Genomic DNA, 22,079 nt, shown 5'->3' with positions numbered 1-22,079 from the left:
AAATGTTAATTTGAAAAATAATCATTGCTTTTCGCTTAAATTAAATGTTCAAACTGTCAAGAGGCAGGTGGGCGGCTGCTTTAGTATTGAATTTAAGCAAAAAACAATATTTATTTGTCAAATATACATTTGTTCCTGTTTTCTGATAGCAGTAAAATGTATTTTGTATTAAATAAATTACACACATTCTTCTTTTTATGTTAATAAATTGAATTAAAAAAAATTTGGACACCCTGTATAAATAATTATGGTAATATTTATATTACTGAATAGAGAATTGAATTACTTCTCAAATGAGCTATCACACGACTATTCTCATTTAAAAAAATCATCGATGACGTCATCACGCCCAGCTGGGTGAAGTCAGTAGTTTGATATACAGTATGTCCCTGTAAGTTTATTTTTTCCATATGGAAAACTTTTCAACGAAAACTTTTCGTTTATAAATTTGCAAAAGTCTGTGTGTTATTGCGTCGCCGCTCCTGCAATACTTAGAGCAGACGTATCGATGGATTCTTATGTAGTTTTGTCTTCTGAATCCAAATCTGAAAACGGCATTTTGATATCTCTAACCGTCTTCGAGATAATCGACCTCAAAATCGAAAATGTGACGTCACAATCCGGTTATCTCCTACCAGGCACTAAATTTGTTAAGCAAAGCAAATGTTATTATTTACATTTGAGTTTGACACTTCGTGAATGTCAAACTAAATTTTAAATTATTTAGCTATTAATAAATTATAAATGACATTTTATAGTGAATTTAATTATTATATAAAATAATATGTGTAATAAATGTATAAAAATACAATTTAAGTATATTTTGAAAGCAATAATACATATTATACTATATTAATAATGAATCAGTAGAAACGATTATATTTAAATTTGGTAAATTATCTATAACTCCACTTGACCAGTGACCAGCGCACACAACTCAAAACACAAGTACGCAAATACGGTTGCGTGAAGCGTGGCGCAAAGCCGTGGAATTTACGAGACTCGCTAGGTCTGTAGATCCAAGTAAAGTTCATCAGTAAAAGTATCTTTATCATGTATGTATTATTTATTTTACAATATTGGAAAATTGTTATTTAAAATGTGGTTTGGAATAAAAAAGTATGTTCTGATATATGAAATTACATCCTTCTAATGGAAAAAAATATTTGACGAATTTTCTCAAATTATGGATACCAACATCATTTTCATTTATAACTCTTGTATTTTTAATTTGACGAAGAAAAGTTATTCTTCATAAAAATCTCTTCTTGGTCTAAGATTTATGATGCAACCATCATGAATCAAATTTTATTAATTTTATACGAGGTATGTAAAAAAATATGAATTTCGAGTAAAGTATCTTTATAGTTCACAACATTTAAATTAGAATGATGTACTTGCACATTAAAACATAATTTTTAATTCTAAACAGTTTTTCGTAATAGCAATTTTCTATATTATGAATTTAAATAGGTATATAGACAAAGTTTTCGTTATGATAATGCTCGCATTTTCAGCTTGTTTATTATTAATTTTACGAAAAAAAGTTATTCCTTATAAAAAGCTCTGCATGGTCCAAAACCTAAGATTTAACCATCAAATATCAAATTTTCTGAATATTATACGAGGTATGTCAAAAAGTTTGAATTTCACTCAAGAGTAAAGTAGCTTTAGTTTTCGTAATATTGGAAATTGCTATTATGAAAAGTTGTTTGGAATTAACAAATCTATTCTAATATACAACTACATCCTTCTAATTAAAAAAAAAATTTTGTGAAATTATGGATAACTATCATTATTTTTTCAGTTATTTTAATTCTGATAACTCTTTTATTATTAATTTTACCAAAAAAAGTGATTCTTAATAAAAATTTTATCAATTTTATACGAGGTATGTCAAAAAAGATAAATTTAGATCAACAGTAAAGTACCTTTATAGTTCAGAATACTTCAATTAGAAGGATGTAGTTACATACTGAAACATAGTTTTTAATTCTAAATAACTTTTCATAATAACAATTTTCGATATTGTGAAAAATTAACGTATTTGACTCTTGAGCGAAATTCATATTTTTTGACATACCTCGTATAAAATTAATAAAATTTGACAAAAGATGGTTGTATTTTAGATTTTAGAGCATGCAGAACTTTTTATGAAGAATCACTTTTTTTCTTAAAATTAATAATAAACGAGTTATCTGAATTAAAATAACTGAAAATAATGTTAGTTATCCATAATTAAAAAAAAATTCACAAAAGATGGTTGTACTTTAGATTTTAGATTATGCAGAACTTTTTTTGAAGAATCTCTCTTTTTCTTAAAATTAATAATAAAAGAGTTATCTGAATTAAAATAACTGAAAGTAATGTTAGTTATCCATCATTTAAAAAAAATTCAATTAGAATGATGTAATTGCATACTAGAATACAGTTTTTAATTCCAAAAAACTTTTCATAATAGCAATTTTCAATGTTGTGAAAAATAAAGCTACTTTACTCTTGAGTGAAATTCAAACTTTTTGACATACCTCGTATAATATTCAAAAAATTTGATATTTGATTGTTAAACCTTAGGTTTTGGACCAGGCAGAGCTTTTTATAAAGAATACCTTTTTTTCGTAAAATTAATAATAAAAAAGTTTTCCATATGGATACAACTTACAGGGACATACTGTATATTATATACGCCAAAAAGTTTAAAAGTAATTTAAAAATAAAAATTGACCTGTTTCGGGATTTTTTCCCAAAGTCGTCCATTCTCGAGAAAATGAATTTATTCCAACCTTTACGTGCTCACTGTAAAATATGTGTTTGGCAATACGTCGTCAGTGTTGGCGTAATGACGTAATGGACGAGTTTTTTAAATACAAACCGAGATCACAGTATGCCTCATTTTAAAGGTTTGCTAATAGCTTTTGCAACGGTGGATTATTCGAATATTAATTTCTACAGAGTTAACCAAAATTATGTATTTACTTAAGTAAAATGGAATTACAATAAATACCTATGCATTGGCTAAACTAAATTACTTTAGGAAATAATTTACAAAACTTCTTATAATTTTATTGTATCTTGCTAAACATTTATTATAATAAGTTGATTGTATTAATGAAAGTACGGTTTTGGCTAATTTTATAGAAACAAAAAATTGGATCGTTGCAAAAGCGATTAGTAGACCTTTCAAAAGGGGTATCCCGTTATCTTGATTTTTTTTTAAATAATCGTCGACTACGTCATTATGGCAAAACTGATTACATATTGTCCAACATTATTGTCACCTGTTTCTGAAATAATGAACTTACTCTATATTTTCGCATCATACTGTATATTCTCCTGTTTTATAGGAAAATTTTTATTTTGTGTATTATACTTGAATAATATCTTTCAACTGGATCATTTTCTTTTCGCTAGTGCAGTTGAGTAACCCCCATTTGCAATACACATCGCCGAAAGTTATTCGTCAAACCGCTGAAGAAATAGTAGAGACTGTCTCAGACTATCTTCTGTCATCGCTGGCTGTGTAGGGAGAAGGGTTATCATAGTTTCAAACTTCTAACCTACATCTCTGCTATCGCTTGGACTTATTTCGAGCTCTTTCAACGGAATCACTCTCAGAATACTGATAAAGCATGTGATGTATTTCCGGGAAGTTGTTTACAAATTATGGAATGAACTCGGGGATGGAGTTCATCACAAAACGTTCAATATTGTTGAGTACTTTTGTAGTGAATACATATTTTTCATCTCGATATCGAGAAATCGAAAAGTAGAATTTGTAAATTAGGGTTTTGATCTAAAGTATTGATCTAAAACTAAAGAATAACAATTTGATCCATCCAAATATTTTTCTATTTCAGAATTATTTGGCTCTTTTATAGAATTACAGTTGACTGTAATGTACAGAGCTGCAGAGAAACAGAAAATAATACTTTTTCAAGTATTTGCGAAAATGACAGGAAACCGTTTAAGGAATACTTTCTCCTTCTCTCTTTTCCTCTCTAATCGGAGATTGGATGTCATAGAGGCTATTCGAGCCCTATTAAAACTGTTTCGAATAATTTGGTTATGGTGCAAGCAAGCCAATCTATTAAATTTTTCATCCAGGGCATATTTTTGCGCCCCAAATTACTTCGTTCTTCAATTTTGTAGAAATGTGCATTTTTGTGCTTGCATCAGATGGCCCAAATTATTATTTCAATTCTACCTTTTTATGTGTTAACACTTACCTCCTAACTTTTAATTTTTTTTATTGTAACTATTACACTCAAAAATTACTTAAGTTGGCAGAGATCGGGAAATCATCATCATGGGAAATTTAAATACTAGGACAGATAGAACACAACACAATATAGTGATGAGCGCACTAATAACCGTCGACATATCGCAAAAGATGGAAAACATATTAGTTAACATAAAGTTGTGAGATAAAACGAGATGAACCTAGTGGAGGTGTTAAATTTAGCGATAGTAATTTATAGATTGACATTATATGCAAAGCTCTCGGTGCTGGTCAGTTAGGATATGGAGAACAAGCCTGCGTTCTCTCCGATGAGATTCCAATGAGAATCGAAAATCGCGATTCAGAGAGCTGGATTGCACTCCGTATTCTAATTGAGAAGTAAGATTGTTTTGCCTTCGCATTGCAACTGAATAATAAAAATGGTATACATTTTTATTTTATATTCGGATTACTCCGTAGAGTAACTAGGTGCATTTTCCGTTGGAACTTTACCAAGCTGCAGACGGGGGTTGTGAATTGCATAGTGTAGAATTCCTTCCCTTTGTCTTCACTGCAGTATCCATTTGGCTTGCAAATTGTAGAAGCCTTGGAGGTGTCACCAGGAAAATATACCAATAAGTTTTTCAATTTAAAAATCTTTTAGTAATATTTTTAATATTTTCAATATTATTAATGTTGCTTTTAGGATTGAAAAATTTCATCTTTCAATTGCCAGATGACGCTAGTCACCTACCCTATTTGTTTCAGTTGCAATGTGTGGGAAAAGCTCTCGGTGCTGGTCAGTTAGGTTATGGGGAAACAAGCCTGCGCTCTCTCCGATGAAATTCCAATAAGAATCGAAAATCGCGATTCAGAGAGCTGGATTGCACTCCGTATTCTAATTGAGAAGTAGGATTGTTTTGCTTTCGCATTGCAACTGAATAATAAAAATGGTATTGTCCTTTTCATGAGCATTTTTCAGTGCGTAACAAATGATAGGAAAAAGGGTAAGTCCGTGATAATACACATTTATGACATTTATTCTAACATGACATTTTAGTTAAATCTGACAGTTGTCACATTTTATTTTCAATTTGGAATAAAAACAAATCAAATGTGTTTCTTGCATTTATAAAATGGTATTTTCTTTGATTTGTATAGTCTTATAAATTATACAGATTATATTTGTAATATTATTATCTTTTTAAAAAATATATTTTTTTTATTATGGCGCCATCTATCGACAACTAGAATTACTAAAATAAATGTCGTAAATGTCTGCAATCACGGACGTGTCTTTTTTCTGTCACATACAATTTAATGCGTTAGAAAGAAATCGAAAAACTGTGACGCACTGAAAGATGATCATGAAAAAAAGGATATACATTTTTATTTGCCATTATATTGATTTTTTCCCACCTTTAGACGTATCGGACGAGTTTGAGAAATGCCACTGTCACAGTGACAGTTTTAGTTGACATACTCCTCTGATTCGTCTAAAGGTCGGAAACAATCAATATAATGTCAATATATATAAGTTATTATCGCTAAATTTAACACCTCCACTAGGTTTATCTCACAATTTAATATGTTTTCCATCTTTTGCCCTATTTTGCCGGTTATTAGCGGTCTCATCACTATATAGTCATATCAATTTGGTGAGGATACTAAGCGGAAATCTTAAAAGAATGGAAGACATCATTCAGAATATAGTCCAGAAAGCCACTGCGCATCCGCTAGGAAAAATATTCTAATTCGGATTTTTTGCACAATCTTACTCAAAAAGGACTCCTTTTAACAAATTTGCATGTTGCCAGGACCAAAAGGTGGTCAAAAATTTTTTAAACGTTTTTTTTTGTTTTTTTCCTAAAATTATTTTTTTGCACGGAAGAAAGTTTTTTTAGGTTTTTTGGATCATTCCAAACAGAAAAGGTCTAGTGACTTTTCTCTAAAAATGATAGGCTTTGACATATAAGCGATTAAAAATTGAAAAATTGCGAAATCGGCCATTTTTAACCCTCAAAAACTATGTGAAAAACTGAAAATTTAAATGTTGCCAAAGTAGGTAGATACTCTTTAAACATCGATTGATAAAATCCCGAAGAGTTTTTTGCAATACAATATTCAAAACTCCTTTGTTTTTTAATTTCTAATCACGCGTGCGCGACACCGTTACATGTGTATACAGTATGGTGCAAATGAAAGGAATAAATTCGTTATTTCGTAAACCGGCGACTTTAAGGAAAAACCCGAAACAGGTCGATTTTTATTTTTAAGTTATGATATTGTGGCATATATGGTATACTAGTGACGTCATCCGTCTGGGCGTGATGACGTAATCGATGATTTTTTTAAATGAGAGTAGGGGTCGTGTGGTAGCTCATCTGAAAGGTTCTTCAATTCTCTATTTAGTAGTATAAACATTTATATAATTATTTATACAGGGTATCCAAAAAATTTTTATTAAATTAAATTATTTTACAAAAAAAGAAGTAGAAGGACACCCTGTATAAATAATTATATAAACGTTTATATTACTGAATAGAAAATTGAAGACCCTTTCAAATGAGCTAGCACACGACCCCTATTCTTATTTAAAAAAATCATCGATTACGTCATCACGCCCAGATGGATGACGTCATTAGTATACCGTATATGCCACAATATCATAACTTAAAAATAAAAATCGACCTGTTTCGGGATTTTTCCTTAAAGTTGCCGGTTTACGAAATAACGAATTTATTCCTTTCATTTGCACCATACTGTCGATGGAAAATAGTGTCGCGCATGCTTGATTAGAAATTAAAAAACAAAGGAGTTTTGAATATTGCATTGCAAAAAACTCTTTGGGATTTCATCAATCGATGTTTAAAGAGTATCTACCTACTTTGGCAACATTTAAATTTTCAGTTTTTCACATAGTTTTTGAGGGTTAAAAATGGCCGATTTCGCAATTTTTCAATTTTTAATCGCTTATATGTCAAAAACTATCATTTTTAAAGAAAAGTCACTAAAGACCTTTTCTGTTTGGAATGATCCGAAAAACCAAAAAAAAACTTTTTTCCATGCAAAAAAAAAATAATTTTACGAAAAAAACAAAAAAAAACTTTTAAAAAATTTTTGACCACCTATTGGTCCTGGCAACATGCAAATTTGTTAAAAGGAGTCCTTTTTGAGTAAGACTGTGCAAAAAATCCGAATTAGAATATTTTTCCTAGCGGATGCGCAGTGGCTTTCTGGACTAATATACCATACACAAGAAATTAAGAAGATACGACAGTGACAACTATAGAGGCATCGCTGTTACAAACTAAGCCAGTAGAATATATGGAAAAGTGATTAAAGGTAAAATATAAACTTAATACAAAAATATAGAAGCCGAAGGACAAGCTAGATTCAGGGTAAGTAGACTATTATTGACCATTTGTTCCCCTTTATACTGATTATTAAAAAGAAAGTTGCCGTTAGTCAGAAAGTACATTTTTCAGAAACGGTCTTCCGAAGGGATTACAAACAGTTAAAAAGATTGTTAAAATTAAAAATAAAAAAACATTAAAAAGTTAAAATCATTGTAAAAAAAATATTATATATTCACTTCAAAATTTAGTAAAATACTGTTTATTTAAATTGGCGATAATTTTCTAAAAATATTAATTGGTGTGTTAATTCCTTGTACATAGTACATTGAAATACGGTTTTTCTCCAAATTTTAAATAACCGCTTGGATCGACATGATATTTCGCATACACATAGCTAACATGTCAAAGAAAACAGTTATAGTGTGACCATGTGTGCTTTTGCCCAGGGGGTGCGTTTGACCTCTTCTGGGGGGCAAAAAAACATAAATTCAAAATAAGTCCTGAAATGGATAAACTGACTAATTCTAAGGAACTCTTATTCTACAGCATTTTTTCACTAAGTTAATACTTTTCGAGTTATTGGCGAGTGAATATGTTCATTTTTCAACAAAAAACACGTTTTTAGGCGGTTTTTTGCAAATAACTCAAAAAGTACTTATTTTATCGAAAACAATTTTTATAGAAAAAATATAGCTTCTAAAAAAGTGAAAACAATAACAATGGTGTATGTATGAATTCTCTATACCTAGCAGAAGCAAAGTTGTAGCTAATGAAAAATCAGTTGCAAAAAAATAATAGGTACCTAAATAAATATAGACTGAAAACACTTTTTGGGGAAAACTCGTTATTAATAAAATATATTTATTTTTGTTTTTAAAAAAGTTTCTAGCGTTAAAAGTAATAAAGTTACGCTCAAAATAAAGTTGTTCCTTTTTTTTTTCAAAAATCTTTGGACAATCACCCCCTAATTAGCATCTTAAATCAAATTAATCGTTAGCACTTCACAAGTTAGATTACTTATGTATTATTTATATGATCTGTAAGTTTCATCGGTTTAAAGGGCTTATTTTAAAAAAAAATTGATTTTAAAACAAATCTATTTTACTTTTTCATTAAAAAAAAAATCGTTTTTAATTTAAATACTTAAAATTTATTAATGGCACAAAAAATCACAAAGAATCAAAAAATGTAGGTTTGCTTTTCTGAATATTTTGGATTTCTTGTTTTTATGTAAGGCAAAAATTGGGTAAGATATGGCTGTTCAAAATTTGCGTATACTCGTGATTATTGACTAATTCAAACCCTTTTAACTACAGCCCCTTCAAAAATAAGCACTTTATACCAATAAAACTTACAGATCACATAAAAAATACATACACTAGTAAAGCAACTTGTGAAATGGTAACGAGAATTCCATTTGGGATGCTAATTAGGGGGTGATTTTTACGATTTCTTTACAAAAAAGAGATCAACTTTATTTTGAGCGTAACTTCCTCATTTTTAATCTTAGAAACTAAAAAAAAAACAAAAATAAAGCTTTTTTAAACACCTTAAAATAGTCGTTACGAGATTTCCCAAAAAAACTACTTCATTTTATGGTTATTTCACGTTGCAATATTCTATTTGAAATTTGACTAGTCTGGCACTATTTTTCATTAGTTACAAAATTATTCTTTTCCTAGGTCTAGGGATCTCATACATACACCATTTTTTCACTTTTTTATGTGCTATATTTTTACTAGATAGGTTTACTAGATAAAATACTTATATTTTGAGTTATTTGCAAAAATCCGCCTAAAAACGTGTTTTTTTTTGTTAAAAAATGAACATTTTTACTCGCAAATTACTCGAAAAATATTAACTAAGTGAAAAATGATATGGAAAAAAAAGTTGCTTAGAATTAGTCAGTTTATCCATTTCCGGCCTTATCTTGAACGTATATTTTTTCACCCCCGAAAAGCGGTGAAACCCATCCTCATGGGTAAAGCACACAACGGCACAATATCACTTTTCTTCTTTGATATATTACCTATGTCTATGCCAAATTTCATGTCAATCCAAGCGGTTCTTTAAAATTTGTAGGTTTTGTAATATTTTACCGTCAGCGAACGGACTACGAAGCAGTGTATTTTGACTAATTCATACATCATAGTAACGGTAGACAAATTAAAGCAGTTTACTGTTGATGTTTTGTTTGAAACGTTTATGTTTAAAACTAAATTAGAGAAAAAATTACCATACCTATGCTCCACATTTCCTCGACTACAAGTGAAATGACATCACTTCCTTTTGTATGCAAAACGCTTTTGTATTTTACAACTGTCCGCAAAACAAATTATCATCCTTTTATGCCATTCTTCTATATACAAAAGAGTTTGCAATTCAAGTATGTTTTATTTCTAGAATGTAGCTGTAACGTCTAAGAGCGATTCGGAATGAATTGGTCGTCAAATCAAAACGATGCTACTTTTTTTGTAAACAAGAAAGAAAATTGTTTGTATTGTATTACAAAAGATTTTAATTTAAACATTTAGTTCTAAATATGTTCCTTTATACAATTTAAATATTTACAAGTATACAGTGAAAACCGAGTAGTTCTCCTATCTTCCACGGCATCTTGTGTATGTACATTTTGTACATTTTGGTGATTTTCAGGATATATTCTACCTCTTCTTATGCTTAGCCGAGTAGAAAGTTGGCTGTTCTTCAAATATTTTTTTAAAGCCGTTTTCGGATTTTCGTAGTAGGGTAGCTACGTTTTTTATGTTATACCAGCCCCTTATCTTTTGCAACCAATAATGTTGTTTTCTTCTTAGTCCTCATCACCACTATAACTTTTCTTGCAAAACGGAATGTAGCATTTGCTCTCCCTAACTTAAAGCCTAGGTTACTTGTAAATTCTAAATGAAGCGTTATTAAAAATTGAATAAAATCTAAGCACAGAATACTAGACTAAATGTAAAGAACCTATACACACATACTAAACTAAAGACTAAAGGCGTTTTAAAGTCTAACAACATCAGATACAATGAAGACTTGTTAGGCAAAGCATGTATGTAGATCTATTAACCAACACAAACATGAAGCATAAACAACTCAAGCAGTATAGAATGAGATTAATATTGTGAAAGATTATGAAAACCTTTGACGAGAAGAAGAAAAAAAGAGCAATACGAAAACGTTTCAAACCAGATTGTTAACCACCTCAACAAAAAAGGCTCACGAAAAATCTAATGACAGATAAACAGCTGTAGAAAGGAATTCAAACCCAGAATAGTAGCGTGTAAGGGTGGGTCTGCAGTGGCAGTGGAAAGTAGTAGTGGTAGAAAACCATGGTACGATAAAGTTTCATGGTACAATTTTGCGCATGATATTTGACAGCTGAGGTCAAGCGTGTGACGTAGCAAACATCTCTGTGAGCCATTATTTGTAATAGTAGTTACTATTATGTGGATTATTTTGCAAAATTTTTATAATTAACTCGTTTTTAGTGATTTATTTTTCTTAGTTTTCTTTTGGATAGTAATATGTGTTATAGTTTGTATAGACTAATTTAAGAACATTTACTCGTTAGTGTATATACAGTTTTATTTGCTTTCGTCTATTTGTTTGTTTTTGTGTTTGGTGTTTGTACTCAAGTCTGGGCTCAAGTGTAGCTACAAATTTTGAGTACCTAAATTACAAAGTGATCATCAACAAATTAAAAAGTGGGATACCCTGTATATTTGAAAATAATTTTAAAATTTGTAGCGACCAATTTTTATGTGGATATTACTTTTTTTTGTATCTTTAAACAACTGAAGAATATCGTACTCTGGAGTACCACTTGATCAACGTGTATGTATAGTAAACAAAAAATAATTAAAAAATGCTTTATAATGGATATCTGTGTTAACAAAATAACAAGTTATTAAAATATCAGTTTCAAAACCTCGCTCAAATGACTACCCGAAAATGAAAATTGGAAATTTATTGTACCATGGTAGAAAACAGATACTAAACAGCCGGGCTAATCATTTGGAAGAACTGCTTAATAGCACTCATGAAGATGGGATCCCTGATTCAAACGAATGTAAAGAATTTGTGGATAATATGTAGCAGTAATCAATGGATACAACGAAAAAAAAAATAAAGAAATTTTGAAACCTAAAACTGCATAATTACGTATTTTTTTATGGGAAATAAGCCACAATTTTACTAAAAAATGAATTTATTAACGTTTCGTTAATAAATCGAATATATTCTGTATATATAATCGTATATTCTGAATATAACAGACAATCGTAAATTTCTTTTCTGTTTAAAGCAAGAAAATGCAATATGTTATATGGGCTTTCAATGTTCAATTTTAGAAGTTTTCTGAACAGCTCATTGGATTGAGCCCTATATTTTTGGCAGGAGCGTCATTTGAAATTTTGTTTGGGGGGGGCAAGCACTATATATACAATACATTATATATGATGTTCTGATGAATATTGATGTATTTTCTATAAATTTCAGTCATTTTCAGGGCCAGGGGGGGGCAAATGCCCCCCCCTGGACGCCCAAATGACGCCCCTGATTTTTGGCAATCAAAAAATATGTGGTCCAGGTCACCGATTTTATTACAAAATTCACAAAGATCACTCTCAAGTATTTTGATTTTATGTAAGTGTGCTGGATAACACGCATGACCAAACTTCATTCTACTAATAGTGGTTATGCTTTTGCGATTGTAATCGAACTTATTGTACCAAGGTTTTTTCCTCAATTTGGTTTCTATTCTTAATATATACACAAAAGTTAATATAGAAAACAAATATAATCACTTCACAGATTTTACACTTTATCTTTATAGTGCCAGTTCTCAAAGACAAATGGCTCATTAGTTATTATCGGTCAAAGATCGGATTTCTTGCTGATATGAGTTTCTTTGCAGTATTATAAATGATTCGTTTAATTTGTAATTTTGGGTGTCGATTACAGTATATATTTATGTTCCCAAGTTTCTAATCTCTTTCAATGTTTTCGTTAATAGCACACCGTGACTGTGCGAAATGTGTATTATGCACATTCCATATAGACCGCTGTCGCAGACACACAGATTTTCTGTTAAACTATTAATTACCCAATATGTGAATTTTTTTATTAATAAATATGTTGTTTCCAATTTATCTCTCAAAATTATCCAATAATTTTTTGACAAAAATACGTTTATGTAATATAAATCTAATTTTTGTTATTTCCCGAAAAGCTAGGGGGAGGCCACGGCCCCCCCTGCCCGTGTGTATGGGCGCCTATGGGTAGAACTTTTAACAAACGTACAGAAGAACACAAATTGCTTTCAGTAATAGAAAAATAGATTCTACGTACGCAATTTATTTTCTAGATCATAATTATTCTTTTAATGACAAATTTCAAATTCTCCGTATTTAAAATAAAGGCGTGCTTATAATTTTGAATGACCAACTTAAGACAAGCAGCTCTCACATCCTAACTTATTCAGTAAAAACTATAAAGTATAGACGCAGAGTATAAAATACGTCACTTGCGAAAGACACTCTGTCGAAATATCTGTAGTGACAATAATTTATAATAAATTTTGTGGAAGTATTGAAACAAAAGTTTTAAGTGTTTTATTGTTAGATATAATATATCACTGCCTTACTTTAATATTATTCTTTATTTGTTTCTCTCAAAAGTTGACGATCTCTCCTTGACTGCACTCAAAATTCGTTCGTTCTTCAGGATCATTTCCCGCTGACATCTTCTTTCCTAATTCAACTCCATGGAGCATTTTAGTCACTAAAATCGTTTTTACGTGTTCGGGACCCTTTGCGCTGTATTCGCTATATTCCCCATCGGGCACTAGCGACACAACCGAAAGATCGAAATATTTAGTTTCGAATGGATACACCGGCAATCGATTAGAAAATTACATTTTGAACATTTTGTCACGCAGCACTGGTGGTACATTGAGCACGGTAAGTGTAATTTGTAACATGTAGTGTTAGCTGGGAGTTAAATTATTGTTGCGGAAAATAACTGAAAATTGGCCAGCGGCATGGAAATTTGTGAGAGAGAGAATTGCATATTTTCCTTTGCGATTTATAAGGTGTTAGTTTTATTGCGCATTGTAAAATAAGTTAACTACAAAGTTAACTATTTTTAAACATCGGTTAACAAAGACAAGTTTTGCTTTAGGCGAGGCAGCGAAGCAATTAACCTAGGGATTTTGTCCAGTAAGATGAATCGTTATGCAACTTTTTGCATTCGATTCAGGAGAGTGTCAGGAAAGGTTGTGAACTAAATTGATCTCCGGAAAAAAATTTTGTGCATAAGAAGATGCATTTTCAAAGTGCATCTCGAAGAGATGGAAAATGAAAAATTTAGAACTTAGGAAATATTGACGGAAATGAGTTCAATTTTTATTCCTGGTGGTTTTGGAGGTGCACTTCTCTATTCTCTTCGAGATGCACTTTGAAAATTCATTTACTTATGCACAAAAAGGAGATCAATTAAGTTCACAAAATTGCCTGACACTCTCTTTAATCGAATGCAAAAAGTTACATGACGATTCATTTTACTGCACAAAATTCCTAGGTTTTGGGCCTTTTAGTGCTACGTTGCTTTGTCTACTTGTCATTATTAACAAAACGTTGATATTTTCGTCTAGTTATCAGAGATTTGAGTTCTAAAAATCATAAGAACAAGTTTACTGTTGCTGAGAATGTTAATTTTGGGACCCTAAAAATGATTAAAAAAAGTTTGCCACCCCTACCCCACTGCTTCTTCTCAAAAAACCCTTAGGGGGAGGGCGGAAAACGTCGATTTACCAATAATATGTACGCCGTAGAACAAAATGGTTTAAAGACAGAAAGTAGCTGAACAAAAAGTAGCAGTGTCCTAGTAGCACTATTTCTGGTAGAATGAACCGTTTTCTAAGAAACAACGCCTGAAGCGACCGGCGATTTGGAATGGCAGTTACGCGCGAAAATCAATTTTTTAAATAAAATTTGTATCAACGTAATGGTAAAAATTCGGCATCTATTGATCAGAGTGCCTTATCGGCAAAAATCACAATATGTTTTAGAGAAGAGTACACATTTGGCATGTAATTTTTGTATTTTGCCATCAGTTTCTATAAAGCTGTTAAATAAATAAATATTGCGCAATTTTTGCCATTTTTACGATTCTCACAAGGTCAATAAAATTTATTATTCCAATTGACGCGTAACTATGTAGTTACGTAATGTAGTTTCCATTGTTAGAACCTAATCTTCAAAAGCCATAACATGAAATTTCGATGTTGAGTTTTGGCAAAAAATATAAAAAACGCTGAATTTAAACTTTCACATCAAAAACGACCTAAAACATTTTAAACTACTTTTCGATTGCTTAAGTAAGTTTTTCGAAATTACATAACATTAGCTACAAATTTTTCTAAGTGGAAGTAGTAGTTCTTAGGCCCCCATATAAAATTATTATTTATCACCACACCGTTGAAACTTTTTGTGCTTGTTATTTGGGTGGAGTCGGACAAATTTGGAGCTTAGCGCAACATGACAGTGGGGCGTTTGTCTGTCAAGCAGTCACGAAGTTGTCAATTTTATGCAAGAAAAGAATTTATAACCACATCGGTCATTTTATTTTAATCAATGGTTTTTATCATATAAACAGCGAAAACAATTTTGTCGGACAAAAATATTGGGGCATATGACGCGTCGGACACGCTAAATATGTCAAATTTATGAAAATAATAAATTTATGACCACATTGATAATTTTAACGGTATATATCATAAAACCTTTTTACAATCATGTGGTAACCTTGTCGGACAATTTTCACGGGGCATATGCGCACTCGGATGCGCCGAAGATGTCAATTTCCTGGAATTTTTTTATTTATTACCACAGATGTCATTTTTATTTTGTACTGTTCTTTTACATGTATAATGCATATTGGATCACTTGTCGGACAAAAATAATGGGGCGTTTACCGAGATACAGGGTGTCAAAGTTTAACTTTTTTTTATTTATTATTGAATATTTCCTGACAGGTATGAGATATCAACATGAAATTTGGTATGTGGGGGTTTTTTGGGTGGTCGAGAAAACTAAATTCCCTACCAAAAATTATGCATTGCCCAGAGGGCGCCACATACGCCTTTCAGCACTCATTTATTACGTTCAATTTTTTTTATTCCTCACTCTGTATAATTTTGACATTAAAATTTTTATTCTCCTATTAGTTTTACTTAAAAAAGTTATACTTCTTTCATCTCCCTAAACTCAATCGTTGTCGATATAAACGCATTTTAAATCTGCGATACACCATCATTTTTAGCATAATATCATTGTAGTTAAACCCGAAAGATAAATTAAAACCATAAAATTATCCAAAAATGTATCGCAAATTTCTTCAAATGGAATTTGCGATGCAATGACATCAATTTGAGAACTGGCACAATAATTATTATGGTATTAAGTTATTTTTCGGGTGTAACTACAATGATATTATGCTGAAAATTATGGTGTATCGCAGATTTAAAATGCGTTTATCTCGAAAACGGTTGAGTTTAGGGAGATGAAAGAAGTATACCTTTTTTAAGTAAAACTAATAGGAGAATAAAAATTTTAATGTCAAAATTATACAGAGTGGGGGATAAAAAAGATTGAACGTAATAAATGAATGCTGAAAGGCGTATGTGGCGCCCTCTGGGCAATACATAATTTTTGGTAGGGAATTTAATTTTCTCGACCCAAAAAACACATACCAAATTTCATATTGTTATCCCATACCTGTCAGGAAATATTCAATAATAAATAAAAAAAAAGTTTAACTTTGACATCCTGTATCTCGGTTATTATAAACTTTGTACCAAGGTAAGTTAGCTTAAATCGGTCTATTTTAACCTCAGGAACCTGAGGTTAAGCTATGGCCCATTCTTTACCAAATACCCTGTATATAAATTAAATGTATGAAGTTGAATATATTGTTTCTCGATTCCACGTTAAGATAAATGGTCGCTTTCTATGATTATCTCTCAAATGATCTAGTGTCCATTGAATGTACACTAGAGTTTTTTTTCTATTCGAAATAGAATAAAAAATTATTTTAATGGCCGGTAAATGAACTCGGATTGCTCTATTAAATTTAGCGTCGCAAGCACTACAAGTACATAAACCATTTCGGCGATAATGGTCAAATGGATTATACTTTTGGAACTAGATACCTTCTAATCGGTATAACCGATTTTGATCACTAAATATGAGAAGTAGTGTCGGATGCATCCAAGGTCAAGTATGATAACTGAAGGTATTATAGGAACTATTGAGCTTGAAAAACCGTTTTTCCCATAGGAAATAGATTTGATCACATTTATGAAGGTTATAACTTAAAAATTCGAATTTTTCCTGATATGAGGTATACACCGTTAGACGCGTCTAGAGTCCTCCCCAGTTATTGGCGCAATACGTAGGTTGAAATTTTGAGTAATTATCCAAAAACCAAAATATTCAAAGTTTAGTTTTTCGCTTTTTCAGCTGTACTGAGCCGTGTATATCTCTGATCCTAACCACTTAGGCACTAATTGAAAGCTTAACTCAAAGCTATTAATTTGGTGTATTTGCGGTTTTCCTGTCTCTCCTTGAACCTACGATATGTATGTACCCCCACAAAATATGCCGTTTTGTACCTACCAAGTCCTATAGCTGGCTTAAGGGTGGTCGAAAGTCACAAGCTACACCGGTTCTGAATCGGCCCTGACCCCCTCTTAAAACATAGAAAAAAAAATTCAGATCGGTGTAACTTTTCCACAAACATACACACATACAAAACATTTTTTCCTTTTTAAATAGAAATTGAATAAAATTTCTGAGATCGGTAGCTTTTGAATGGTATAACCAATTTTCAAAATTAAACATGCATTGGAAAGGTAATGATCAGTACTATAAGAAGCCGTAAAGGTCGGACTTAAATTTTCGAAATTTTTGGGAGTTTTGGGGACGAGAACTAAAAACAGACCCTAAATGGGAAGGGCCGTAAAATCCACACCCTTAGACCAAAATGGATGGTTGACATTTGGATGGGCGAGTCTTTCCCTATACTTTAAGATTGGATTTGGCCCAATTTTTTTAATTCAGTCACATTTAGAAAATAGAAAATTTCTTGTACATATATAGTGTCACAAGTACGGGAACAGCCGTTCTCTGGGATATAAAGAAATAATAAGCATCAAGGAGGCCAAAGCGAACTATAAACAATATTTCTCGGTTAGCTCTACATAGATCAAACTGAAAATTTGTAGAAATACTCCTTATAATAATATTATAAGGGCGTAACGTAGAGAACTTTCCAAAATTTTCGAAAAAATTTCCGAAATTTTCCCTTTTGTCGGTTTTTTTTTTAATTTCGAAAAAAAACTACAGAACGATGTTTGTCATTGTTCGAAGAGTATGTGCACAAACTTTCAGATTAAAATTTTTCCTAAATTTTCCCTATTGTCGGAAATTTTTTTTGGAAAATTGTGGGTACAACTCTACGTCATGCCCTTTTAAGTGTTGTACTTAGTGTGTGTACCAATTTTCAGCTAAATCGATTCAAAAGTAACCGAGAAAAACTGTTTTAAAATATTATTTCACAACACCTCCTCGTCGATAGCCTAAAATAAGTTTTCTTTCGTTTGCCCCAACATTTTTGTCAGACAATTACATTTTTTGTTTAAGAATATAATTATTTGTAACTTACTACTTTTGTCGGAAAAATGGTTGTAAAGATAAGGGATGCACGAACCCAGCATATTGTCAAAGTATAGTTTATTAATAAAAATGAAATTTTTTGTCCGACTTTGGATTTGCCCCAATATTTTTGTCGGACACTTAGATTTTTTTATTTAGAATATAACTACTTATAACCTGATACTTTTGTCGGAAATGTTTTTTTTTTAATTCGAGAAAAAAACTATAGAACGACGTTTGTCGTTGTTCAAGAAGTATGTACACAAATTATCAGATCACAATTTTTATAATATTTTCCGTATTGTCGGAAAATTTTTTAAGAAAATTTTGGGGACAGCTCTTCGTCATACCTTTTTAAATATTTTACTTAGCGTATGTACCTATTTTCAGCTAAATGGCTTCAAAAATAACCGAGAAAAACTGTTTTAAATTTTTTTTTGATAATACCTCCTCGTCGATAGCCTAAAAGAATTAAGTTTTCTGTTCGTTTGCCCCAACATTTTTGTCAGACAATTACATTTTTTGTTTAAGAATATAATTACTTGTAACTTACTACTTTTGTCGGAAAAATGGTTGTAAATATAAGGGATGTACGAACCCAGCATAATGTAAAAGTAGAGTTTACCAATAAAAATTAAATTTTTTGTCCGACTGTCGATTTGCCCCAATATTTTTGTCCGACACTTTGATTTTTTTATTAAGAATATAATTACTCATAACCTACTAATCTTGTCGGAAAAATGGTAATAAATAAAAAAATTTCAGGAAATTGACATCTTCGGCGCATCCGACTGCTCATATGCCCCGTGAAAATTGTCCGACAAGGTTACCACATTATTGAAAAAAGGTTTTATGGTAGATTCAGTTAAAATTATCCATGTGGTAATAAATTTATTTTTTTTTTATAAATTTGACATATTTAGCGTGTCCGACGCGTCATATGCCCCAATAGTTTTGTCCGACAAAATTGTTTTCGCTGTTTATTTCATAAAAACCATTGATTAAAATAAAATGACCGATGTGGTTATACATTTTTTTCTTGCATAAAATTGACAACTTCGTCACCGCTTGACAGACAAACGCCCCACTACCATAATGCGCCAAGCTCCAAATTTGTCCGACTCCACCCAATTAACAAGTACAAAAAGTTTCAACGGTGTGGTCATAAATAAAAAATTTTATATGTGGGCCGAAGGCCTATAGAAGATGGTGTGCTTTTAAAAATATTAAAACGGGAAATTAAAATGCCATTAAATTACAGCAAAAATTGCAGAGCAGTAACTTTTACGTAAATACACATGAAAATAAAAAAATATACTAATTACCATTAGCCAAGGCGAAAACGGCGGGCTCGTTGGGAAAAATATTCTCATGAGATTTTTTGCATAATTACATTCGTGAGACATCCCAGAATAAGGTTCAAGGAGTCGCCCAAGTGAAAAGTGGGCCAAATTTTTTTTAAAAAATTTTTTTAATCAAATTGCAAAAAATCAATATTTTTGGCCCGAACAATTTTTTTGTAGGTTTTTTGGACGATTCTGGATAAAAAAGGTCTCTTATAATTTTTCTCTAAAGTTGATCTTTTTCGAGTTATAGGCAATTTAAAATTAAAAAAAAAAATCGAAAAATGGCGATTTTTAAGGCTTAATAACTCGGTTAAAAGTTATTATTATGAAAGTCAGAAAGTGACTTTTTAATGCCCCCCCTATAAGATCCTGAAGAAATTTTTGTCATTATTTTGATTAATAATCAGCCCATGCACGAGGTAGGCGGCCGTAAATGTGAGTGCAAGTAAGATGCACAATTAAACTGCCGGAGTGGCATCTCTCTCGCACTCAGCATTTACGGTCGGCTACCACGTGCATGGCGCTCAATATTATTACTTAAAAATAACAGCTTAGCAGTAAAATAATGACAAAAATTTCTTCAGGATCTTGTAGTGGGGGCATTTAACTTTAATTTCGTCACTTTCTGACTTTCATAATAATAACTTTTAACCGAGTTATTAAGCCTTGAAAATCGCCAATTTTCGTTTTTTTTTCAATTTTAAATTGCTGAATACGAATGCTGATCTTGTTTTTCCTATGCGTTGTTTTATTTAAGTAGAGTGGTCCCAGTAGGCACAATTAAACAGAGAAAAACGGCATACCTGGGGTACCTAATTAGAAATGATAGATACAAGTTTCTGCAAACCTTAATTGAAGGAAAGATCGAAGGAAGAAGGGGAGTGGGCAGGAAGAAAATGTCATGGCTCCGTAATGTCAAACAATGGACAGGACTAAAAAACATAGGAGACCTAATACATACTGCAATGGATAGAGAAAAATGGTCAAACGTGATCGCGAACATCCATTAGTGGATTGCATAAGAAGAAGATGAAGAAGAAGAAGAAGGTCCCATTAGCTGTTTATATTAGTACCAAGGTGCCAAGTAGCTGTTTACCCTGTCAGTCGGTGGTTGGTTAAGCAAAATGTGTGTATTGAATGTCGCACTTACTGACTACCATGTTCTTTGTTTTTTTCATATTGGGATCAAGCCCATGTGCTCTACTTCTATCTGATATACAGTGCGTCCATAAAGTAACGCATAAATTCATTATTTCGTAAACCGGCGACTTTAAGGAAAAATTCCGAAATGGTTCGATTTTTATTTTTAAATTACAATTTTTTGGCATATATATCATACTAGTGACGTCATCCATCTGGGCTTGATAACGTAATCGATAAATGAGAATAGGGGTCATGTAATAGCTTATTTGAAAGGGTATTTAATTCTCTATTTACTAATACAAACAATAACATAATTATTTATACAGGGTGTCTAAAAATAATTTTTTAATTAAATTAATTGAGACAAAAGAAGAATGTATGTAACTTATTTAATTCAAAATTCATTTTATTTTTGTCAGAAAACAGGAATACATGTTTATTTGACAAATAATAAATATTGCTTTTCGCTTAAATTCAATGTTAGAGCTGGCACCCACCTGCCTCTTGGAAGTTAAACATTACGTTTAAGCGAAAATCAATGTTTATTTTTTAAATAAAACATTTTTATGTCTTCAGGCACCAATAAAATATATTTAGAATTAAACAAATTACATATACCTCGTCCAATTTACTTACCGTTGCACGTCATCCGCGCCATAGCCTGTGACACGATACCAACACGAAATATTTAGGCGGTGGGTGTGTTCTTTTTTAGAATCAAAATGATTTTAAAGGGGAACACACCTACCGCCTAGATATTTCGTGTTGGTATCGTGTCACAGGCTATGGCGCGGATGACGTGCAACGGTAAGTAAATTGGACGAGGTATACATTCATCTTTTTGTACCAATTAATTTAATTTAAAAAAACATTTTTTGGACACCCTGTATAAATAATTATATTAATGTTTATACTATGGAATAGAGAATTACATACCCTTTCAAATGAGCTATTACATGACTCCTATTCTCATTAAAAAAAATCATCGATTACGTCATCACGCCCAGATGGATGACGTCACTAGTATGATATGTACGCCAAAAAATCGTAATTTAAAAATAAAAATCGACCTGTTTCGGGATTTTTCCTTAAAGTCTCCGGTTTACGAAACAATGAATTTATGCGTTACTTTATGGACGCACTGTAGTCCAGACTGTATGCTCGCCCCCGTTAGGTAAATTATTCCGGTTCGTTTTTTTTTGCACAAACTTACTCAAATAGAGATCCTTGTAACAAATCCACACGGTGCCAGGAAGTACCGCGGTCGGAAAATCGTTAAAACAATTTTTTTAAA

The sequence above is a fragment of the Diabrotica virgifera genome, chromosome 4 (assembly GCF_917563875.1).
Source record: "Diabrotica virgifera virgifera chromosome 4, PGI_DIABVI_V3a".
NCBI lineage: Eukaryota > Metazoa > Arthropoda > Insecta > Coleoptera > Chrysomelidae > Diabrotica > Diabrotica virgifera.
The sequence above is the reverse complement of the archived record's forward strand: the minus strand, read 5'-3'. Positions refer to the sequence as shown.